At 37.2% G+C, this 23,134-nt stretch overlaps 1 pseudogene; it reads left to right on the top strand.

Moving 5' to 3' along the window:
* Positions 1 to 328: 328 nt before the first annotated feature.
* LOC118847330 lies at positions 329 to 22,207 on the top strand (annotated as a pseudogene).
* Positions 22,208 to 23,134: the final 927 nt, after the last annotated feature.

Genomic DNA, 23,134 nt, shown 5'->3' with positions numbered 1-23,134 from the left:
TTACAACATGATTAATATGGAAATATGTTTTGAATGATTGTATATGTGTAACCTATATCAAGTTGCTTGGCTTCTCAGTAAGGTGGAAAGGAGAGGGAGGAATATAAACCTCAAAATTTAAAAATAAATGTTGTAAATTGGTTTTACACGTAATTTGGGAAAAATAAAATAGATTAAATAAATATATCATTTTAAGAAATTGTACATGTGAAATCATGCAAAACATTGGATGATTACTTGTAAGCAAGTCTGAAGAGCTAATTCTCTATCAGGTATAGGTTGGACTAAATAGCTTCTAAGGTTCTCCTCTGTCCTGACTTGTGTAAGTATGAACTTAGAAATACACTGTTTATCTTCTGAGGACCAGCTAAGTTCAGAAAAGATTATCAACAGGTTGGTCTTTGGGGAAATAAAGTTTTCAGGCTCAAGAGCTCTTGAAGATTCCCACTAAGATGTGAAGGGCTTCCAAAAAGGAAAGGAACTAAACCAATGAAGTCCTAGATCCCTGAAAAAATGAAATTTTTAGGTATTTTAAGGATAGTGAATCTTAAAAAAAGGAATATTGAACTAGGACTTAGGAAATTTGCATTCAAGTCCCTGCCACTAACTGAGACTTTGGACAATTAATTTTATCTCTTTGGATTTCTTCACTCTCAAATAAGGAGATTAGATGAACTGATCTCTAAGATTTCCTCAATTTCTGATATTCAGATTTTGTTTTTTAAAGAGTATTCTTATTATAATAATTTTAATTTATATTTCTATAGAAAAATGTGAAGAGCTGCATTTTTTCACCTTTGAGAAACACTAAGGTTTAAGACTGCTGTATTGAGGAATCTTAAGTAGTTAATCAAATTTGCAACAGTCACATTCTATTATTTTTACAGAATGAAAGCAGTGGTTTTTATTTAATAAATAGGAGTTGGCTGAAATAATTTGATTGTTTCAACATGCATTTAAAGTATATTGCATTATTTTACATAACCATAAAATCTTTTTAAAAATCAATTGAACTCTCATTATCATGAAACATATCATCTATGCCACAGTAAATCAGTTCCTAAGAGTCTTAGGGAGTCATCTTCCTCCCCTCAGATGCTTTTACATAGTTTTCATTACATTACCAATGAATATAAAAGGGGAATGAAAAACCTTACAGTTCAGTTCTGTCGAAGATGTCTTCTTTTTCTTGTTAAGAAAGCACCTTATTTTGCCTAGAATCAGGCATCCAGAATATATATGCATGCATTATAATTGAACTAACTTCACCAGCTAATGAAGAAAAAAGCCATCAAACAGACAAAAAGTACTTGAAGAACATTGGAAGGAAGATAAATAATTTTCAATAAAAATAGCAAGAATCCTTTAATACATACTTAAATCTACATTAAATGTCTATGTGCTCAAAATGGATCCCTTTGAATTATACACATCTAATAGCCCAATGAGAGCTAAATTAGGAGTCTGGATAGAGAGAGGACAGGCTTTAGAGACAGGAAGACCAGGAGTTCTCCAATGTGCCTCCAATGCATACTAACTCGAGCAAGTGACTTAACCTCTTGATGACCTTTAAGACTCATAAGTTAGGAGTGTGCTGGTAAATGTCTAACCATGGGTTCCAAAAAACATATGCAAGACAAACTTTTCATTTTAACCTGCATTATTAACACTTTTTTCTCTCCTGACAATCAACAAAACAATAAATCAAATCCTGATTTGTAGCATTTGCTGCAAATGCTAGTGCAAATGCTCACATTGAAAGTTTAACAGTTGTCTCTTGGACACATCCTGGTTATAGTGCCCTTGTTGATCTGCATTTAGTGTTTCCTCACCAAGAGTTTCCTACACCAGTGAAATCACAGGTCAAGTACAAACAAACAAAAACAGACACTTTTTAATTTCAATAAATTATTTTCCAAAAGTGTGACTTAGAATAAAGTGAAAGTATTGACTTCCTTTGAAGGGAAGGGAAAAGCGAAGGGAACAAGTATTGCATATTTACCACACGCCAGTTACAATGCTTAAGGACTTTTCAAATATCATATAATTTGATACACACAATAACCCCTCAAGGTTGGTACTGTTATTATTCTCATTTTACAATTGAGGAAACTGAGGCAAACAAAGGTTAAGCAACTTGTCCACCTTTTAAATGTCTGCAGCTGGATTTATATTCAAGTCGACTTGACTATAGGCCCAGCAGTACTCTGTACCATCTAGCTTCCTAAGAGCATATAACATAGGTACACAGTAGAAGCAGTATTTGCAATGTCTATTCTGCTAGTGTTTGTTTATTTATTTGTTTGTTTGTTTGTTTTTTTCTGAAAGGCCATGTGACACAACACACCTTTTTGACCAGCCCTATTTCTGCATGAAGATAAAGAGGCTTTATCTGCCTGGACCAGTATGGTGTCTTTTTCTGCATCTCCTTTGCACTAGGGCTATGTAAACTTCTTAAATGTTAAATTGTCTTATTTCATTCCAGTCCTGAACTTGAATTGCCAGCCTGTCCTGAGTCAGGACTCACTTATGATAAGCCATTCATGGGACCTTATAAGCAAGTAGCAGCTTCTGGGGCTTCTAGCCTGGCAAATCTGAAGGTCTCAATAGCTTCCTATGTTGCTATGGCATTATTGGTATGATAATTGTTTAAATGTGCAATTGAAGCCCTCCTGCCAGGCTACCTCACAGGCTAAAGGTTTTTGCCCCGTCTGTCCCTGCAGAGATAAGTTTTGAAGCATGAGGTAGAAGCTTGAAACTACTTTCCATCTGTCTTTTTTCCTATAAAGGGAAAAGAAATCAAAACCATTCAATATTGTTTTCAGCCCTTCTGCAAGTGAAAAATAAAAGTAGTCTTCTCCCTCTATAGCTCTGCCTGCAGCTCAACTTTAAGTGTGTATATACACACAAACCCTCTCACACACACATGCACACATGCAGACACACACATCTTTCTTCCGAAAGGGGAAAATCCTCCTTCCTTTAACTCTATACATTCAATACACATAGCAAAAGTTTGAATTTGTTGGCCAAAAAGTTTCTTTAAATGTTAAGTGGCTTAGAAATGAAAGTTAATGCTTTAGAGGAAAAAAAAAAGGTTCCAACTGACTGCTATTCAAACTTCCTAGAAAGACAATGGAAGCATCAAATGAATGATCAAAACAAATAAGTGGCTCCTATTCTGTGGACAAGGAGGTAGCTTATTGACCCTACTATGACTTGCCACTTTCACCTGCTTATGGTTATGTAGCCCTCTGTTAATAATGATTTCACATTAGTCCATTGTGGCCCCTCAGCCCTTATCATCAGCAGATAGTCTCAAGAGGGCAGAATCTGTCTTAGTCTCACTTAGTCTCACTTCCAGTGAGACTAGACCAGTATGGCCTTTCCTTCAGGCACCTGTGATAGGTTTTTGGAATCTTTCTTCTTTTCATGCGTCTTTTCAAGTTTTAAGTCATGTACAAGACTCCCAGAATTTAGAAAATGCATATTAAGTACCCTTCCCCTTAGTCTTCTGATTCCCAGACAATTCACCAAGTATCCCATCTACAAAAATGTGCAGAAAACAAGTCAAAATGTTTTTAGTCAGCATATATTCTGTATACACACTGGGGAAAACAAGAAAAAATGAAGAGAAATCCTAATTATTTCCCTCAAAGAGATTATGCCATAATTAGGAAGAGTAGCCATACACAAACAAAACAGCTGGAAAACAATTTTAGACAACATATAACTGAGCTCATAAGTCATTAGACCTAGCTTGAAGTCTTGACTGTGACCTTGGGCAAATCATTTCAACTTTTTGGGCCTTGATTTCCTTGCCTATAAAAAAGGGCTTGGAAATTGAATGATCTTCACAGTCTCTTACAGTACTAAGATTCTACGATATTAACTGATAGATGGTGTGACTGTCAATCAGTGAACTAATATTTATTAAGCCTCTATTATGTGTCAGGCACTGTGCTAAATTCTGGAAATACAAAGAAAAGCAAAATATAGTCCCAGCTCTCAACGAGCTCATAGTCAAATGGAGGAGACAGCACGCAAATAGCCACATACAAACAAGATATACATGAAATAAATTGGGAGCAATCTCAGCGAGAAGGCATTAAAATTAAGGATAACAGGGAAAGGTTTCTTGGAGAAGGTGAAACTTTAGCTGAGACTTGAAGGAAGCCAAGGGAGCGAGGAAACATGCTTGGACTCTAGAGATGGAGTGTTTTGTGTGAGGAATAGTAAAGAAGTTAATGTCACTAGATCGAAAAGTACATGGAAGAGAGTAGGGTGTAAAAAGACTAGAAAGGTTGGAAAATCCAGGCTGTGAATGGCTTTAAAGCCAAACAGAGGATTTTACATTTGACCAGGAGGTAGTAGGGATCCACTGATGTTTTTTGAAGAAAGGGTACTGTGAATAGACCAGTGTTTTAGGGAGCTGTAATGGCAAGCAAAGTGGGATTTTTGCTGGATTGAATATCCCTTGAATTTTAGCCCTTCAGAGACTTGTATGTGCATTGGGTTCCAGACAATCAGATGTGCATGAATTCAGCCAGTCAGTGACCTGAGTTAGAGCCAATCAGATGCCTGCTTGAACTGTATATAAGGATACCCCAGAGTATGAGAGAAGCAGACATCTAGAAGGCCTTGAAGAGAAGACATAGAGAGAGAGCTGCCAGTGTTGAAAGAGAAGAGAGGAAGAATAAGCTGTGAGCGTTGAGTTGAGAGGAAACCTAAAAACGCTGAGAGGACACCTCTAGAGCAGAGAGGAGATCTCCAACAGTGAGGGGACCTTTGATGGCAGAAACTTGCTGAAGGAGCCTCCAAACTTTGAAGGCAAGTGGAGGCGAATGGAGCTGTAGGCAGAGACCTGCCCGTGGCAGGGAGGCTTAGCTTAAGCCCCTTTTGAGAGCTGTTAAAGTGAACTGAGCTGTTAACACAGAGCCTCTGGACTTTGGAGGTGAAGTGAAATGGAGTTGGTGGTGGTATATGTTGCTGCCCTGTTAAGCTTCGTTTTCCCAGAAACAGAAGTTGTAGGCAGGAATCCCTAAGAGCTTGCTATTGGGAAGGAGCTTGGAGTGGAACATTCTGAGTGAGCTGGATTGGTGCAGGAGTGGGGAGCTGCCTGCATATGAATCCAGGTGACAGTCCGGAGTGGTCGGCCTACAGAGGAGGAGCCATGGAACTTGGAGGTCAACCTCGGGTCAAGATGAAAGAGAACTTTACTTGGATGCTTGGTAATGATTAAGGAGATTGTTCTTATTGTGACCTAGGGGTGGATGGTGTGGTATTTTCTGCTACCCCTTAAGGATGTGTTATACTAAGGAAGACCTTAGCCCAGGACCCCCTCCATATGACATACTGAGTGATATGAGATAAATAATATACTTTGCTCAAGGATGGTGCCATGAATATTATGCTATGCTTTATTGAACAATGCTTTGGTTTATTGCTGAATAAATAGAGAGTTCATTATACTATGCGATTGGACCACCTGAAATTGATCACAGCAGTGGTCCTAGGATGTGTTGTTGTGATTGGCATTACGGGGGCTCAGTTTGATAGCTGAGTGGAGGATGGATTAGAGTGGTAATAAAGTTGAGGCAGAGACACCAACAAGCCATTGAAATAGTCCATGAGTTGATAAGGGCCTCCACTGGGGTAGGGGCAGTATCAGAGGAGAGAAAGGGAATGTTGTGTAGGCAAAAACAATGGGATTTCTCAACTGCTTGAATATGGATGGTGAGAGAGTGAGGAGTCCAGGATTACATGTTAGTTAGAAGCTTGGGTGACTGGGAGGATGGTGGTAACCCTCTCCAGTAATGGAATGATCAGGTAGAGAGGAGGATTTTAAGGGAAAGATAATGAGTTCATTTTGGAATGTATTGAGTTTAAGATGTCATTGGCACATCTAGTTCAAGATTGTCCCATATGTAATAGGAGACAGGAGACTGGAGGTCAGGAGAGAGGTTAAGGCTAGACAAGTAGATCTGAGAGTCTTTTCAGACTAGAAATGCTATAGTGTTTATGCATATCAAGGAGCCTAATATGCCCTGCATCTGTTGACAACCAGCACTTTGGAGAATCTTCTTAGGTAGGGGGTGCCTGGAGATCTGTGTCATACAAATATGATTTTACTGAAGTGAGAGAGGAAGGAATTTAATGTGGAGTATCAGGATAAATTTCTAGTTTAGTAGTACAAACACACAAATTTGTTAGAAATGTTTCCCATGTGGTGAAAACAGAATTCTTAACAATAATTCCTGTCTTAGGCATTATTCATTCTGCCTTGGCCTTGGTTCCTAAGGGGCTGATTATACAACATGAAATTAATGATTTAAGGTTCATACATAGCTTGCCCTCATAGGGAACTGCAAAGGCAATAGACTAAATAAACTAAGGCCCAAGTGTGGGAGTCTTATACAAACCAATATCAAGGAGAGAGGACGACTCTACAGATTTGATGAACTGTTTACTCTTGACCTGTGTGTGTCCCTCTGGGTGGGGACCTGGGAAGCTACACCTGTGTTTCTTTGCTGCACATTTATTTAAATATTTTTGTGTGTTTATAATTAGTAAAAGAATAAAAAAAACTGGCACATTGACTCCATCTCCCCAGGTCTAGAAGTTGTGGGTTCATTGTTTACTTAGCCACCGATAAATCTACAAATATGGGACACATCTTTATCCCTGAAAAAAGGTGGAAATGGATTACCAAGCTAATAGATGTTTAGGCCTGGTGAGATCTGCAATGCATCAATCAGAAGGAAACTCATACATAACATTTCACATTCAGTCCTATTAGATTCTATCTCATTAGATTTGATCCAATGTCAAGATCTTTTTGAACCCTGACTTTGCCACCCAATGCATTAATTATTCCTCTTAACTTTCTGTCATTTGCAAAGTTGAAAAGCATGCAGTCAATTCTTTTTCAAGTTGCTGACAAATAGGTTAAATAGCAAGGGATTGGAGACAGTAGTCTGAGGCTCTCTTCTATAGACTTCCTTCCAAGCTGACAACAATTCATTAAACACTTTGCTTCCAATTTTAGAATTGGTTCCAAATCAATCTCATTCTACTATTGGGTAGTTCATATTGCTCTATCTAGCCCTTAAGGATAGCCTAAGAGACTTTGTCAAATACTTTTCTGAGACCTATATTTGCTATTTCTGCAGCATCCCTCCTTTCAATCTTTTATCCCCCCCCCAAAATGGGATGTTTAGTCTAACATCAACTATTGTTGAAGCCTGTATGGGGTTTTAGTGATCACTAAATTTTTCAGATGCACTCTAGACATATTTTTAATGATTAATTCTAGAAATTCCCCAGAAATTCAAACCATAGTTTTTTTCTTTCCTCCCTCTTATGAAAATCAGAAATTTTGCCTTTCTCCAGTCTATGCCTTCTATTCTCCATGGTCTTTTTTTTTTTTTTTTTTAGCAATCTAGCTACCATGTAGCTAAGATATCTTAGAATGTAGTTCAACTGCACCTGGCAATTTGAACTCATCAAGGGAAGCAAAGTATTCTCTTATTGTCTCCTTACTTATGTTAAGATTTCCCTCTGTTTCAAAAATCCGGCTAGCAGCTGCTGTGGGGGTGAAAAACCAACACAAGTCCAACAACAAGCACGCTACCAGCACACTGCAAAAGCCCAGTTTCCTTTGATCTGCTTTAGTAAGGAAAGCAAAGTTAAGGGGTTGACAAGCTTACTTTAATTCAGCAAATACCATTCGCTTAATTCAGGGGAAAAAGCTAGCACCCTGAACTTCGGAGCAAATACAAAAAGATTGCAAACATCAACAGACAGACCAAATACAATTCATAGTTACCAACATCTAGGTTCAGCCCGGGAGCTCATAACAAGGGCTGGCGCAGAGTCACACATGCCACCACAGCTGTGGGTAAGAGCTCTGAAAAATAGAAAGCCAACCCCTGGTTTTATATCTTTTTCAGGGTCAGGGGTGAGTCACACATGCGACTCACCCACATGACCTAGAATCATCACAAAGAGATGATTTAAACCCACGTGGTCTAAAAGCCTCTGCTGTCCCAGACATGTCACTCAAACTCATGTGTAAACTAGGCCCTCCCCTGAGGCAAGGAGGTCACCAAGGACTGCCAAATCTAATCAAGGAAACAAAGGCCAAACTCTTCAAGGGCACTTGGTTGAACTGAGTGCTAAGAGCCCATTTTGTTTACCAACACACCCTCAAAGAAAAAAAATGTATTATTTAACAATAATAGCTAAGTTTATATAACACCTACTATGTGCTAGACACTTTGTTCAACATTTTACAAATACTATCTCCTTTGATCTTCTTAACAACCCTGGAAGCTAGGAGCTGTTGTTATCCTCATTTTATAGATGAGAAAACTGAGACAAACAGAGGTTAAGTAACTTGCCCAGGGTCACACAGCTAGAAAGTGTCTGAAGCCAAATTTGAACTTAGGTTTTCCTCACTCCAAGCCTAGGTCTCTATACACTGAACTACCTAGCTGCCTAACATTTATAAAGTGATTTAATGTTGTTTACAAACTGCTTACTTCACAACGATTTTGTGAGTCAGTAGTACAAGCATTATTATATTTCATATATGGATGAAATTAACTGAGGCTCAAAAATCATGTGACTTGTCTATAGTAGACCAACTTGGAAATGCATATTTAATTTATTTTTTAAAACACTTTATGCACCAACTATGTGCAAAGCACTATGTATGGTACTAGAGATAAAGTTAAAAAAAAGAATGAACAATCCTTATTCTCAACGATCTTCAGTTTTATTAAGAACAAGGGCTATGGGAGGTGGACAGGAATACACAACATTTATAATAAATAATTCCAGATAATAGGAAGAGGGAAAAACCTCTAACAAGGGGCTGAGAAAAGGGAGGAGGGAGGAAATGTCTTAAGTAGGAGCTGGTCCCTAAACTGAGTCCTGAAGGAAGCATGTGAAGCTAAGAAGTAGAAATGAGGAGTAAGTACATTAAGGGTACGAAGACATACTGGGTAAAGATATATATATATATATATATATATATACACATACATATACACACACTATATATATGTTTATATGCATATGCTGGGTAAAACTATATGGAAGCTATACTGTAGCGAACTTTACATTCCAAATCAAGGAAGTTGGATTTTTAGCCTAGAAACAATAGAGAACCAGGGCAGGTCTTTGAACAGAGGAATAATATGATAAGATTGTGTCTTGTAGATCTTCATCTGGCAGCTGTGCAGTGGATATATTTGAAAGGAGGAAAGATATGAGACAAAAAGACCAATGAGAAAATTATCACAATCATATTAACAAGAGACAATGAGGGCTTGAACTAGGGCATTTTCCATGTTAGCATAAAGAAGGGCACATATGCAAGAGGGGTTGTGAAGTAGACTAGACAACATTTGGAAACTGATTGAATATATGAGGTATAGGAGAGTGACAGAGTCAAGAATAAAGCCAAGGTTGCAAAGTTAGGTAACTAGAGAGAAGGTGCTACTCTCAACAGATAATGGGAACCACGGAAAAAAGCTTGATAGCACAAGGTAGAGATAATGAGTTTCATTTAGGGCATGACAAATTTGAGATGCTCTCCCAGTGAGTGAAGTACAGGAGGCAACTGGTGATATAGGACTGAAGTTAGGATATGACACAAGTTCCTGGAGTTCTCTCAGTTTTGATGAGGGGAAAAACAGAACTCAGAAAGTTAATAAATTTCACTTCTTAAACTAATCAGAGCCCAATAGAGGAATAATTTTAAAACTGTTGCTGGATTTTTAAAAATATTAAAACTGAAACTCAAATAATCACACCCACAAACTAATAAGGGTTTGGTATTTCAATTAAAATTTAATTTCCTAAAATTTCATAAGATGGTCTAGGCACCAACTGAATGCTGCACATTTATATTCACTCAGCATATTTTGGTAGAAGTTAACATTTTATCAGAAATATGATAAGGTCACATAAACTTATAGTACTTCCCAGTTTTCCAAGAATTATTTTCCTGACACTGGGGAAATAAAAAAAAAGAACAAATATAAAAATCTGAGTACATTGTAAATTATATTGCTTTCCTGGACCGTATCTTCTCAAAAACACTAAAATAACTATTGCAGGTAGTGAAATGCTGAAGAGTATAGTAAAAACTGGGAAAATGGCACCATAAATTAGCTTGATGAAATATGTCACCCACTCATAAGCTTCTTGGTGATAGTAATGATAACAAAGTAAAAATTGAATTAATGCTCACATTAATTGATTGCATTTCAGTTTTTCCTCTTCCCTCAACATGGAGAAATAGCTCTTCAGGATATAGAAATATGAGTTCACTGATGGCAAAATGAAAATAAATATGTGCTAGGTAATACGTATATGGAACACAGCTCCCTGGACTTTTCTCAAAATACAGACATCACTAAAGTATCCAGTGAAATTGACAGTAGTAAATATGCTAGCATAGCACTTGACAGTTCAGACATAAACTGTGAGATACTGACAAGGACTAAATAATAGTATCTTACAAATATGAATATTTCCATGTCCCTGAGTTTTGGATGTGAAAATCTTGCCCAAATTCTATTGGCCGGTGACAGATATATACATTATTTTACACACTGGCATTGGTTACTGTTCTTCAAACATTAATATTCCTGAGCAAAGGCTAAGCTCAGGTTTATAAGTAAAATGGTTGCATGATATTTAGAGAGAAAAATCTTCCTTCACCCTGCATCCAGACAGCAGTGTGAAGGACAGCATTCCCAAAATCCTTTTGAGATTTGTCAGTTCTACCTATTTAGACGGCAGTATTTGGATTCAAATTTGCTTGTTCTCTGAAATGATTTACAATAGTGATGTCAACACATCCTGATGCTGTTATAGATGCTTATTTATTCCTTCCTGTTCTCTGAAGAGTAGTAAATCCATAGTCTATCCCTAAGCTGTCGTATGAGAAGAAAAGCACCGGTTCTGATGGCCACTAATCTTGTCACAATCAACAAAGTTTTCATCATCCTGATTTTCAGCTTGCAATGGACCTGAATGAGGCTACAATAGAAAAGTGTACTTTCAATACCCTTTCTATCTTCTCAATCAGTTTATCTTTCTTTCCTCTTGACATTTCTTTAAAACATGTCAGATGAGTACTACACAGTTGAAATACCTCTGTAAAAGTTTTTCTTTTAATTTAATTTTATTATATTTTTTTCATTAAACAGGCTATTTGATCCATTTATTTAGTTTTCAGCAAGAGGCTACAATCCCCCAGGGTTTCTTCTTTCTCCAAATTCTTCCACTTTAGTTAACAGACTGAATATAAAAAAGAAGACCCAGCTCAATGTGATAGGAACAGCAATAAGATTGAAAGCTGCTTGCTCAAATGGCTCCATTAAATCCACCATTGCCCCTTTGATGGCCCATGATGGTTCATTTATTCCAGAAAAGAATACTACCAATGTCAATGTCATGTTCAATAATCTTGGGCACTCAATGCTAAGAAAGAAAAAGAAAGAAAGAAAGAAAGAAAGAAAGAAAGAAAGAAAGAAAGAAAGAAAGAAAGAAAGACAAAGAGAAAAAGAAATCTTCCAAACATTGAATGCTAAGCTTCAAAGCTTCAAATTATTTTTAGGAACACTATTCTCACAATGAATAGAACACCAATATTTCTTTCCCTGTTTTTAGACCTTTTATAAAAGCACTAGATATCTTTTTTTTGAAGATCCCAGAGACAAGTATCTTCTATTTATTCACAGCACAGATAGCTTTCTACACAGGATTCTTAGGAAATTTCAACTCCAATATAAAAAAACTTGTAACACATATATATAGTATAAAATATTCGTAAATACATAAAATATTTCATAAAGATAAAAATGTTTCAACAATCATATATATGCAAAAGGTTTCAACAATTATATATGTATAATTGTTGAAAACTTTTTTGTTTTATTTTTGTTAAAATGTATCAGTGATGATATATATAATTATATATGTTGAAACATTTGATTTTTCAAAAATTAGATATAATTCATGTGTATGTATGTATATATTGTATGTGTGTGTATATATATATATATATATATGCATTCATTCATATATGTATTCAGAAATGAGTTCCATGGAACATTTGTGGAGATGAGTCTACAAGGGCTATGGAATATGAGCTTTAGGTCCTTAAGAAATTTTCAATACTGAAATTTTGATAGTACTTGCTGTTTTGGGATCTTGAACAACTTGCAAGGTTCCTTGGAACCCTATCCCTTGATTGCTAAAGGTGAGCTGGGGTGCTATATCAGAGAGGAATGTCTATTGATACAAGAGGAGTGACCCCCTGGATGAACCTTTTAAAAGAAGTGATTCAATCTTCTTTATCGCTCTTCCTTCACTCTTCCAGGTGGATTCAAATAACCTTGGAACTGCCACAGGGTTGAGGTATCTCTATTCTCATTAGAAGCATGGCTCCTGCTTCCATTTGGTAGTTAGATTAGGGGAACCACTAAGCAAGTCTGACCTTGGGTGACAGGCTGCCTTTTCTGCTTTATCTCTTCCTGTTCATAAGTGACTGAACAAAGATTCTGAGGTCGAAATGTCCAGACATGGAGGCAGTTTTGTGAATTCAGGACATCAGTACATCCTGAGAATTCTGCCCTCTCTATATGCACTGCAACGATTCTTGGAGGAAAATATGACCACTAATAGAAGAATGAGACCAAGACTTGAACTGCCTTGTCAAAAGATATGACTGTGGAGGGAATTGTTTGGACAATAAAGAGCTGAGACAAAGTATAAATGCCTGTTCAGTGGTCTCACAAATAGCAGCAAGTCTTGGGGGAGGGAGAGAGGGGAGGGGAGGGGAGGGGAAAGGGAAGGGAAAGGGGAAGGGGAAGGGGAAACAGAGACAGACACAGACAGAAAGAAACAGACACAGACACAGAGACATAAAGACAAAAACAGAGGCAGCTCCAGGTAGACTTGTGGGATTGCTGAATAAATTTCATTTCACCTCAGTCTACACTGAGCAGCAGCTCAAGGTCCATATATTTTGTCCTGCTATACCATGGCTTGAATGTTTAAGATCCAGGATGATCCTCTTTTTTTGTCACCCTCTCCATAGATAAACAGTTGTATCTTGTCCTAGGTTTCTGTGTAGCCTAGAAAGAGCCTCATCCACCAGATGAATTAATTGATTAGGGTCAAATAAATTGATTAGGCAAACTGGGGGGAAAACCCCAAGATTTATCAGTAATCCACTAAGGAAGAGTGCTCACTGACAAGAGCTTTACCTTTGGGTACAGATTTGTTTTTTAAATCTTTTCAGGCTCGTTTTGGGTACAGATCCAATCATTAGTATTTTATAGCAATTTTAGATACATAGATAACAATTTTCACAGAAAAGAAGAGTAGGGAAAAGATTGTTATGTAAAATTTTTGACAGGAAAAGGGAGTAGAGAAAATGAGGAACGAGTCAATGGAAAAAGAGTATTGAGGGTACTGAGAGAATATCTGCCATGCATCTGGCAGGATTCAAGATTATCAGAATGAGAAAATGTTCCCTGTTCAAAGGCAAGAAAGAAGAAGACATAATCAAATACTATTACAATTGTTAAAGAATTCCATTTGAGCTAAGATAGCAGGATGGAAATAGCTATTTGGAAACTGTTGGTGTTGCTTCTCCAAGCACAACAAATAATAGTTTTTACAACAGTGGATTTGTCTATTTGCTTTTCTGTGTCCTTACTTGGTTTCATTTATGTTATTTCTCATTTACAGTTAATTTACAAGAAATACCTCCCCTGCCAGTCACCATCCAGGTACTTGAACTCATGACATATTCGTGAAGATGAAAAACTTCTGCACCTTAGAATGTTTGTTTGATCACCTGTGCTCAGGGAAAGAAATACAAAGTAGAAGAGGGACCCAAGGACTTGCGGTTATATCTCAGATGCATCTAGGAAAGCTCAAAGCTGCCATATCTGCGACTGTGGAGGGGTAGAGGAGAAAAATCTCCTTCCCCACTTATTGGAAATCCAAAGGAGACTAGATAAGTCCCAAATGACACCAAAAAAAGAAAAGAACAGCGAATAAGACTGAGGTTTTTTTTTTCCTTCTTTTTAAAAAATCTACTGAGTGGATAGTTCTTTTTGACTTTGTTGCTCATCATCTTTGAAATAGTTTCCTGTCATGAGGACCAAGGGGACAACCAGGAGTTGCAGGCAGGTCACTTAAGTCTTTTATCAGGGAGCCAAACATATGGGCTTTCCCTATGAAAGGTGCTTCCATTATGGGGAGCAGGTGGTTACTTTGATTATTCTGCTATTATATATAATACATGTGTGTATATTTATTTATATGATATAACGTATAGTATAGTATTAATACAGATATATACACAAATGTGTACACATAAATGAACATGTATACATATTCACCCATATACACATACACACACACACATATATACACGCATCCCTGCTATATATATTATTTAACTTTCTAGAAACATGTTGTACCTCCATCCTCCTGTAGGTCAGGGATTTCTTCACTTTTATTTGTATTCACAGTGTCTACCAGAGTTCCAGGCACATACATAGTACGTACTTAATATATACTTCCTGATTGACTAATTCATTGAAACAGCCTTAGATACTCTGGAATCTAGAATAGTGATGTCAAACTCAAAGAGACCATCCCTATGGGCTGTATGTTGACTTAGAAAAATCACAAATTAGCATTATATGCATTTTTATTTCTTTTATTAGACATATCCTAATTACATTTTAATGCGGTTTCTGTTGTTGGCATTCAGTTTTGCTATGTACTGAAGTGCATTTAGACTTTAAAATATGAGGAATCCTACTGCCTAGTGATTCTAAAAACGACAGAAAACTTAAAGGTGGACTAACTTTACTAAAACAATTCCTCCTGTCCATTTCTACCAAGGTCTGTACAATCTTAACCTCAATTCCTTGTTAAATAACTCAGAAAAACAGGATGGCTTCTGTATGTTCTCATTTGTTCTACATCGACACATTTCCTTGACATTTCTCTTTTAATTTATAATCAGTTAATCTTTAACTCATAAGAGGTATGAAATTCTACATTCCAGTTGATTTATATGCATTTCCTGTAAGCTGCAAGCTAGAGGATAGAGTCAATCACCAGTAATGTCTGCGAATGTTACGTGGCATAAAAACCACATGCACTTGTAATTTCTCATCAGGAGAGGGGTGAAATGAGGGTAAGACACTTCTCTGCCATTTCTTAGGTTATGGTCATGTTTCCGGGGCCTTCTAATCAACTCCTTTTCCTGATAAGGAAAGAATAAAGACCTGGAATTTTACCACATACAAATGATGTTTTGAGAGCTTGGCTGTTTGCTTCAAGATGGTGATTAAAATCCAATCTGGTTTGCCTTCCTTCCCCTCAATTCTTTTAATAATCTTTGTGGGTGGGTTTCATCAGGCTTCATGGGACAGAGAAATATTTTAACCTCCATAATCTAAGGAAATAACTACTACTGGTTCAATATAGATAGAAAACCTCTACTTTCACCTGAAAATACAATAATTTTGACACTGTCTGCATGACATCTGGCAGGATTGAAATTTCATGAGTTTTTAAATTTCTTCCAAACGGAAAGTACTATATGTGCCATAAAATCAGCCATGAAAAATGTAACTGTCCATCACAAAGGTGAGACTTTCTTCTAGGGGGTGTAAAACCTGGTGTAGTAGAGTAGCAAGGTCTGAGAGTATGGATTTATGAACCATTTACCTTTTGCCAACTTATTTGGGACAAAAGAATAAAAAGAAGAAAACCTCAGAAAGAGTCATAGGTGGGGCATTATCTTTGTAGTGGAAATTTATTTCATTGTTTTAATGTCTAGGTTTCCATTTGTCATGAAACTTTAAAATTAAACCTCTCCTGTGTGCACATTTTAATTTAACAAGAAGGATCATAATTTATTATTTGGCTCAGATTTATTGTTGTAAAAAGCTCCAGTTGATGTCATGGTGAAGTCTATGCCTGGAATGAGGGCAGATGGGAGGCAGAAATGATTCACTTTTCCATGAATATTAACAACAACAACAAAAAAAGATACCAACTATTTCTCATAGCACATTTTCTTCAGACCTAGCTGGGCCAATATCCTTTGGCCGTTTAAGATTTTATGTTGTTAAGGCAGACTTGATTGCTTTCAAGTAGAATCAGCATTTTTCATAAGCAGAGGCAATAGTTTCTTCTATGGAGTGATTTGAGGGATACTGAGAAAAGCCTCTTTTCACCTAAAATATTAGTGTTAAAGTAGTGCATGCTCTAAGCTCTATGTTGAAAATGTAAATATTACCTAGGAGAAATAACACATTAAGCCATTACCAATCATTAACACCTTATCTGAAATTAGTTTATCAGGTGCTCTTTAGTTGAGGAAGGAACTGAGATAATGGGAAGGGTTGGAATGGTTGCTACTGAAACTTTAGGGGCTCTTTGTTTTATGTTATACCTGGTATTCACAATCAGAAGCTTATAGATTCAGAACTAGACAGACCTGAGAAACCACTTTGTCCAGATTCATCATTTTGCAGGAGTAAACTGAAGCTTAGAAAGGTTAATGACTTACTTGACTTCTCACATCAAGTACGTGACAGAGGTTGGATTGGAACACAGTCTTTCTGGTTCTAAAATCCAGTGATCTTTCCAGTGGTGTGCATGGTTTCTCAATGATCAGTGATGAGAAGAGCATTGAATAAAGTTAGGATTTCATCTCCCAAAACTTGTAAGAGTTTGACATATGCATAAGAGTTGGTTTTTTGAAAGAGCTTTTAAGTTAGCCCTTTGATCTATTGAGACAAATATTTTGTTGGAACCAACAAAGTATCAAGATATTTTATATTCTCAACTCCTTTCAGTCATTTGCCTATGAAAAGATATGGTGCTATAGAAAGTCCTCTGCAAAAACCTGCCTGTTTCTTTCTCATAGTTTTATCTGGGATACCCTATATAAATGAATACACCATTCTTTTTTTTATTATTTATAAAGGAAGCAGGTTTGTGAATACATAATTTCTGATGTCTTCTAAAGCCTATTTGATTGGGGGGAGGGAGGGACAGAGTTGGTAAAAAATCTCATTCATGATTTTTCCATCGGTGGGAGTATCTTTCTTTTTTGATATCACTTGAAATAGTTTGAAAACTAATGCCTCGATGTATTCAAAATCTTAACCTCTTTATCCCTGTAGTTTCCAAACTCCTAAGCTGTGGAAATGGAAATGATTTAGTCTGAGAATGCATCTTCCACCACTGTTAAGTCAGGTGTACATTGTACATAATGTAATTTTTGGATGGCTGGGGAGGTCTTATAGTCATACTGTATTCTTGTGTGTTATTTGTTATTGCCACCTTTCACTTCTCTGCCCAACCTATTTACACTGATTAATATCACTTATATGGACATAAGACAATATTTGAGTGATCTGAGAATTCCCCAATAGTCAAATCAAAAAGGCAAAGATACAACCAAAAAGTAGAATTATTTCTTTGAAATAATCCAAGGATCAATCCCATAGAAGAATAAAGAGACATTTATCTACTAGATATTCATGGAGAAGCTGTGGCAGAACAGTCACCTTGATGCATTTTTGTTGGAGTTATGAAGTGGTGTAACTGTTATGGATTCCAAACTATCCTTACATTGTGGCCCAGTAACGTTAAGGCACCTAGGTGATATAGTGCATAGAGTGCTGACAATCAGGAAAACTCATCTTCTTGAATTCAAATCTGGCCTCAGACTACTGTGTGACTCCGGGCAAGTCACTTAATTCTGTTTGCCTCAGTTTCCTCATCTGTAAAATGATCTGGAGAAGGACATAGCAAACCCCTCCAGTATCTTTGCCAAGAAAAATCCAAATGGGATAATAATCAGACATGACTGAAATGACTGAACAGTAAATATACCAAAATGATTATAACAGTATTCTATGTTTACCAAGAAGTAGAAATAAATAATCATCCATTGATTATGAAATTGACCATGAAAAATAATGATGTGTGAATGTTGTAGATTATTATTGCTGGTTATGAAATTATAAATGTGAGGAATTCAAAAGACTGTGAACTGATACAAAAGGAGGGCCATAGAAAGAGCATTGGATCTAGAGTTAGAGAATGTAGTTTCATATCTTGCCTCTTACAACTTGTGACTTTGGGCAGGTAACTTAACTACTTTGAGCTTCCCTCAGTTTTCTTACCCATGAAGAGTTTGGACTACATGGCCTCTGAGGTCCCTTCTAGCTTCAGATCTGTGGTCCTGCAAAATAAACAGAACCAAGATAATAATATAGACAATTATCACAATAATGTAAATGAATAAACTACTAAAAGAAAATTAAAATCTTGACCAGTTAGGAACCTTGAGAAGAAACCACTAAGTTTGAAAGAAGGTGGAGAACTCTTAAAATAGATCACTATATACCTTACCAGATGAGATCTCCTTGTTTTTTGTTTGTTTATTTGTTTCATTTACTGCCTTTTTTATTTGTCCCAGGGAAAGATTCACTTTGGAGGTTTAAGGACTGGCTAAAGTTATGTAAAGACAAAATGTATCAATTATTTATGAAAATATTTATGAAATAACAATAAATAGGATACAATAAAGAGGATAACAAAGAGCTGAATAAAGAGAATTTTCAATGAAAAAAAAATCTCTCAGAAGGAAGGAGTAATGGAAATTAGGCAGAATAAATGAGATGAAAAACTGACATAATGCCTAAGAAGACTGAGCTGAGTATGGAGACAATTCCCTTTAGGAAATAGGGATGTATAATGAAAATCAATTTAAATTTTATTTTGTTTCAGAAGGTTAAAAAAAAACTTCAAAACATGAAAAGGTAAGGCTTTAGAAATCAAATTTCAGTGATTATGATGGGTTGGAGATTAGGGGGATGTTTTATAAAATATACAAGTTATTGAAAATGTTTATAAGGTTAATCTCAGGTACATGATGCAGCATGCTCTAATTTCCTCATTGGTATGACATTGTTACTATGAGTGGCCACTTGTAAAGTGAATCTGCCATAACTATTTGTGAATTGGTATACCCTTGGCTGAAAGTGGTTGCCTCCTGGTTAAATAATCCACAAGTGGAAAGGAATAATTCAATTACTAAGTGGGAAAAAAAACAACTCTGCACTGCAAAAATTCAGTAGCAGATGTTTGAGTTAACAGTAAAAAAGTTTTAATATAACCCAGCTTGTAGCATTGTGCTATGGATGGTTTTAGGCAGGACAATAGAACATCATTGATAAAAGTCTTCTAAGATACCAACCACATTTAAACAACATGCTGAGTCAGAGTGTTAGAAGCTGGTTCCCTTGACAATGTCACCATACATGCCTATCAAAAACACTCTGTATGTGAAATTCAAAGGACCTATGATTTCAAAATCCAGGAAACTCCTAGCAATGAAACTCCTTTTGAATGCAGAATGAATTCATTTGTGATTTAGCTAAATCGGAGGAATTGTCTGAGGTACAAAGAAGGTAAAAGACTGACCTAAGGATAATTCTGTTAGGAAATAGATAGTATTTGAACCCAGGTACACTGACTTCAAGTCCAAAACTTGATGCATTTCTCTAGGCTGCCTGTTCCTCTCTATAATAAACTACTTACAAAATTATAACATACCAATAGCTAACCTTGCAGATATTAAAAAAAATAGTTTTCCAAAAACAAAAGGAGGGAAAAAAACAACATGGGAATCAGGATTATTTTTTGCCCGACTATCTTGTCATATATAGTCCAGACACAGGTGAGTTGGGAAAAGAAGATGGGGAAGTTTTAATGTAGTAGGAGGGGGAGATTGGTCAGAGCATTCCTGATGGATAGATAGATCTTTGCCTATCCCCCTTTTCCCCCTCCTATGGTCCTTAGCATAGATGCATTAATAAATGTTTAACAATAGACTCTCCACTGCCAAGCTCCTCACAGTAGGTGGTCTTTGGAGCCACTGGACTCAGCACTTCTCTGAACCAGCCTTCTTATCTGCAACCACTCAAGATTCCTGAGGAAGTACAGCATGGAGAGGAAGACATGGAAACCTTTGCCTTCCAGGAAGAGATTGCCCAGCCTTTCTCCTTGGTTATCGACACCTTTTATTCCAATAAGGAAATCTTCTTTCCAGATATCATTATCAATGCCTCTGATGCCCTGGACAAGATCTGCTAGGAGAGTCTGACAGATCCTTCCAAATTGGACAATGGTAAAGAGCTAAAGAGTGACATCATCTCCAACCCTCAGGACCATACTCTGATTTTGGTGGATGTTGGTATTGGCATGACAAAAGCTGATTTGATCAATAACTTGGGAACCATTGCCAAGTCTGGCACCAAGGCTTTCATGGAGGCTTTGTAGGCTGGAGCAGACCTACCCATGATTGGTCAGTTTGGTGTGGATTTCTATTCTGCTTACATTGTGGCAGAGAAAGTAGTTTTCATCACCAAGCACAATGATGATGAACAGTAGGCCTGGCACTCTTCTGCTGATAGCTCTTTCACACTCCATGCTGACCATGGTGAGCCCACTGGCAGCAGTACCAAAGTGATTTTATATCTGAAAGAAGACCATACAGAGTATCTGAAAGACAGGCAGGCCAGGGAGGTTGTAAAGAAGCACTCTCAATTCATTTGCTATCCCATCACACTTTATTTGGAGAAAGAATGAGAGAAGGAAATCAGTGATGATGAGACAGAGGAAGACACAGAGAAAGAAGAGGAAAAGCTAGCTAAAGATGAAGAGAAATGCAAGATTGAAGATGTAGGATCTGCTGAAGAAGATGAAGGCAAGGACAAGAAGAAGAACACCAAGAAGATCAAGGAGAAATACATTGATCAGGAAGAACTGAACTAGACCAAGCCCATCTGGACATATAACACTGATGACATTAGCCAAGAGGAATAGGGCAAGCTTTATAAGAGTCTCACCAAAGCTTGGGAAGATCCCTTGGCATTAAAACATTTCTCTGTGGAAGGTCATTTTGAATTCAGAGCTCTGCTCTTCATCCCCTGCTGAACTCTTTTCATCTTTTTGAAAACAAAAAGAACAACATTAAGCTGTATGTGCAGCATGTGTTCATCATGGATAGTTGTGATGAGCTTGTTCCTGAGTATCTTAATTTTATCTGAGGTGTAGTAGACTCTGAAGATCTGTCCCTCAACATTTCCAGAGAGATGCTGCAGCAGAGTAAGATCTTGAAGGTCATCCATAAAAACATTGTCAAGGAGCATCCACAGTTCTTCTCTGAACTGGCAGAAGACAGCAAGAATTACAAAAAGTTCTATGAGGCCTTTTTGAAAAACTTGAAGCTTGGAATACATGAGGACTCAACCAACAGGTACTGTCTGTTGGACCTGTCACATTATCACATATCTCAGGCAGTAGATGAGATGACTTCCTTATCTGAATATGAGTCTAAAATGAAGAAAACCCAGAAATGTTTCTACTGTATCACTGGTGAGGGCAAAAAACAAGCAGCCAACTCTGCTTTTGTGGAACTGTTATGGAAATGTGGTTTTGAAGTAGTATACATAACAGAGCCCATTGATGAGTACTGCATGCAGCAGCTAAATGAATTCAATGGGAAGATCCTCATCTCTGTTCCTAAGGGAAGGTTAGAACTTCCAGAGGATGAAGAAGAAAAAAAATGAAGGAGAGCAAGGCAAAATTTGAGAATTTGTGCAAACTGATGAAGGAAATTCTGGATAAGAAGGTTGAGAAAGTTACAATCCCCAAACTGCTGGTGGTATCTCCTAGTTGCCCTGTGACTAGCACATATGGCTGGATAGACAACTTGGAGCACATCATGAAGGCCCCGGCATTGAGAACAACTTCGCAATGGGTTACATGATGGCCAAGAAACACCTGGAAATAAACCCAGATCACCCTATTGCAGAGACTCTCAGGCAGAAGGATGAAGCTGACAAGAACAAGACTGTGAAAGACCTGGTAGTGCTGCTTTTTGAGACAGCTCTGCTGTCTTCAGGTTTCTCCCTTGAAGATCCCCAGACTCATTCAAATCAAATTTACTGCATGATTAAGCTGGGTCTTGACATTGATGAGGATGAGGTGATAGCAGAAAAACTCAGTGCTGCCATTCCTGAGATCCCTCCACTTGAAGGATGCATCCCACATGGAGGAGGTAGATTAGACAAACCTCTGTATCTGACCCCTGCATTTTCTCACAGCAGCAGTAGAGGCCATGTCCCTGCCTGGCTCCATTAGGCAATATCTAGTGTTTTTTTTTTCTCCTGTTTTCCAGTATATTAGGGCAGGGCTTACAGAGTCACTGTTCTCTCTCCTGATTTGGGGAGTAGGATGTTGTGTATTGTGGGCTGTTAAAGTTTATTTTGTTCTGAAATTAAAATATGCACAACAAAGAGAATGCAGTTTTTACACGGAAAAAATAGACTCTCCAAAAATAATGTATACAAGACACATTTTAAAGTTCAATCTGCAATATTAAAATTTTCTCCATCTCTTTAAGTCTAGATAAGAAAAAAATCAAACTCTGATATGTAGTATTTTATGATTTTCATCTGAGGTGTTAATGCTCATGCTGAACAATCAGTTCTCAAGAGTAATTTCCAGCTAACTCCCGCACACCCATGGATCATAGCATCTTGAAGTAGAGCTATTTGTCTTTTAGGAGGTACTGCCAAGAGCAGAACAAGACTGAGAGACATACAATTGTTATCAGGAAGCATGAACCCTGGCAGTAGAGGAAAGAGCAAACAGTGAATTCAAGGGAGAATTGTCCTAACTGTTGGGAGCTGAACTGTTGGAAAGTATCAAGCCCAGGAAATTTAACTGAGCAATCTACACACAGAAAAAAAAAATGCTGAAAAGGGGGGACAGGGGAATGAATTGATTATGAAGTACCCAGAAAAACTCCTACCAAATACACTAATATTTCCCTCTTTATTATATATGTTGCCACATATTTTGCCACATCTTACTTCTTTCTCTTTTGCACTTACCTTTTGTGATATTTAGAGCATAGCTTCATGTTCTCTAGTGTCCCGTTTCTTTATTATTTATTAAAAGTCTATTATGTTATGCATGATATTATGAGGGA

This window comes from Trichosurus vulpecula, chromosome 4 (genome assembly GCF_011100635.1).
Source record: "Trichosurus vulpecula isolate mTriVul1 chromosome 4, mTriVul1.pri, whole genome shotgun sequence".
In the NCBI taxonomy this organism is placed as follows: domain Eukaryota; kingdom Metazoa; phylum Chordata; class Mammalia; order Diprotodontia; family Phalangeridae; genus Trichosurus; species Trichosurus vulpecula.
Note: the sequence above shows the minus strand (reverse complement) of the source record. Positions and strands in the feature narration are given on the sequence as shown.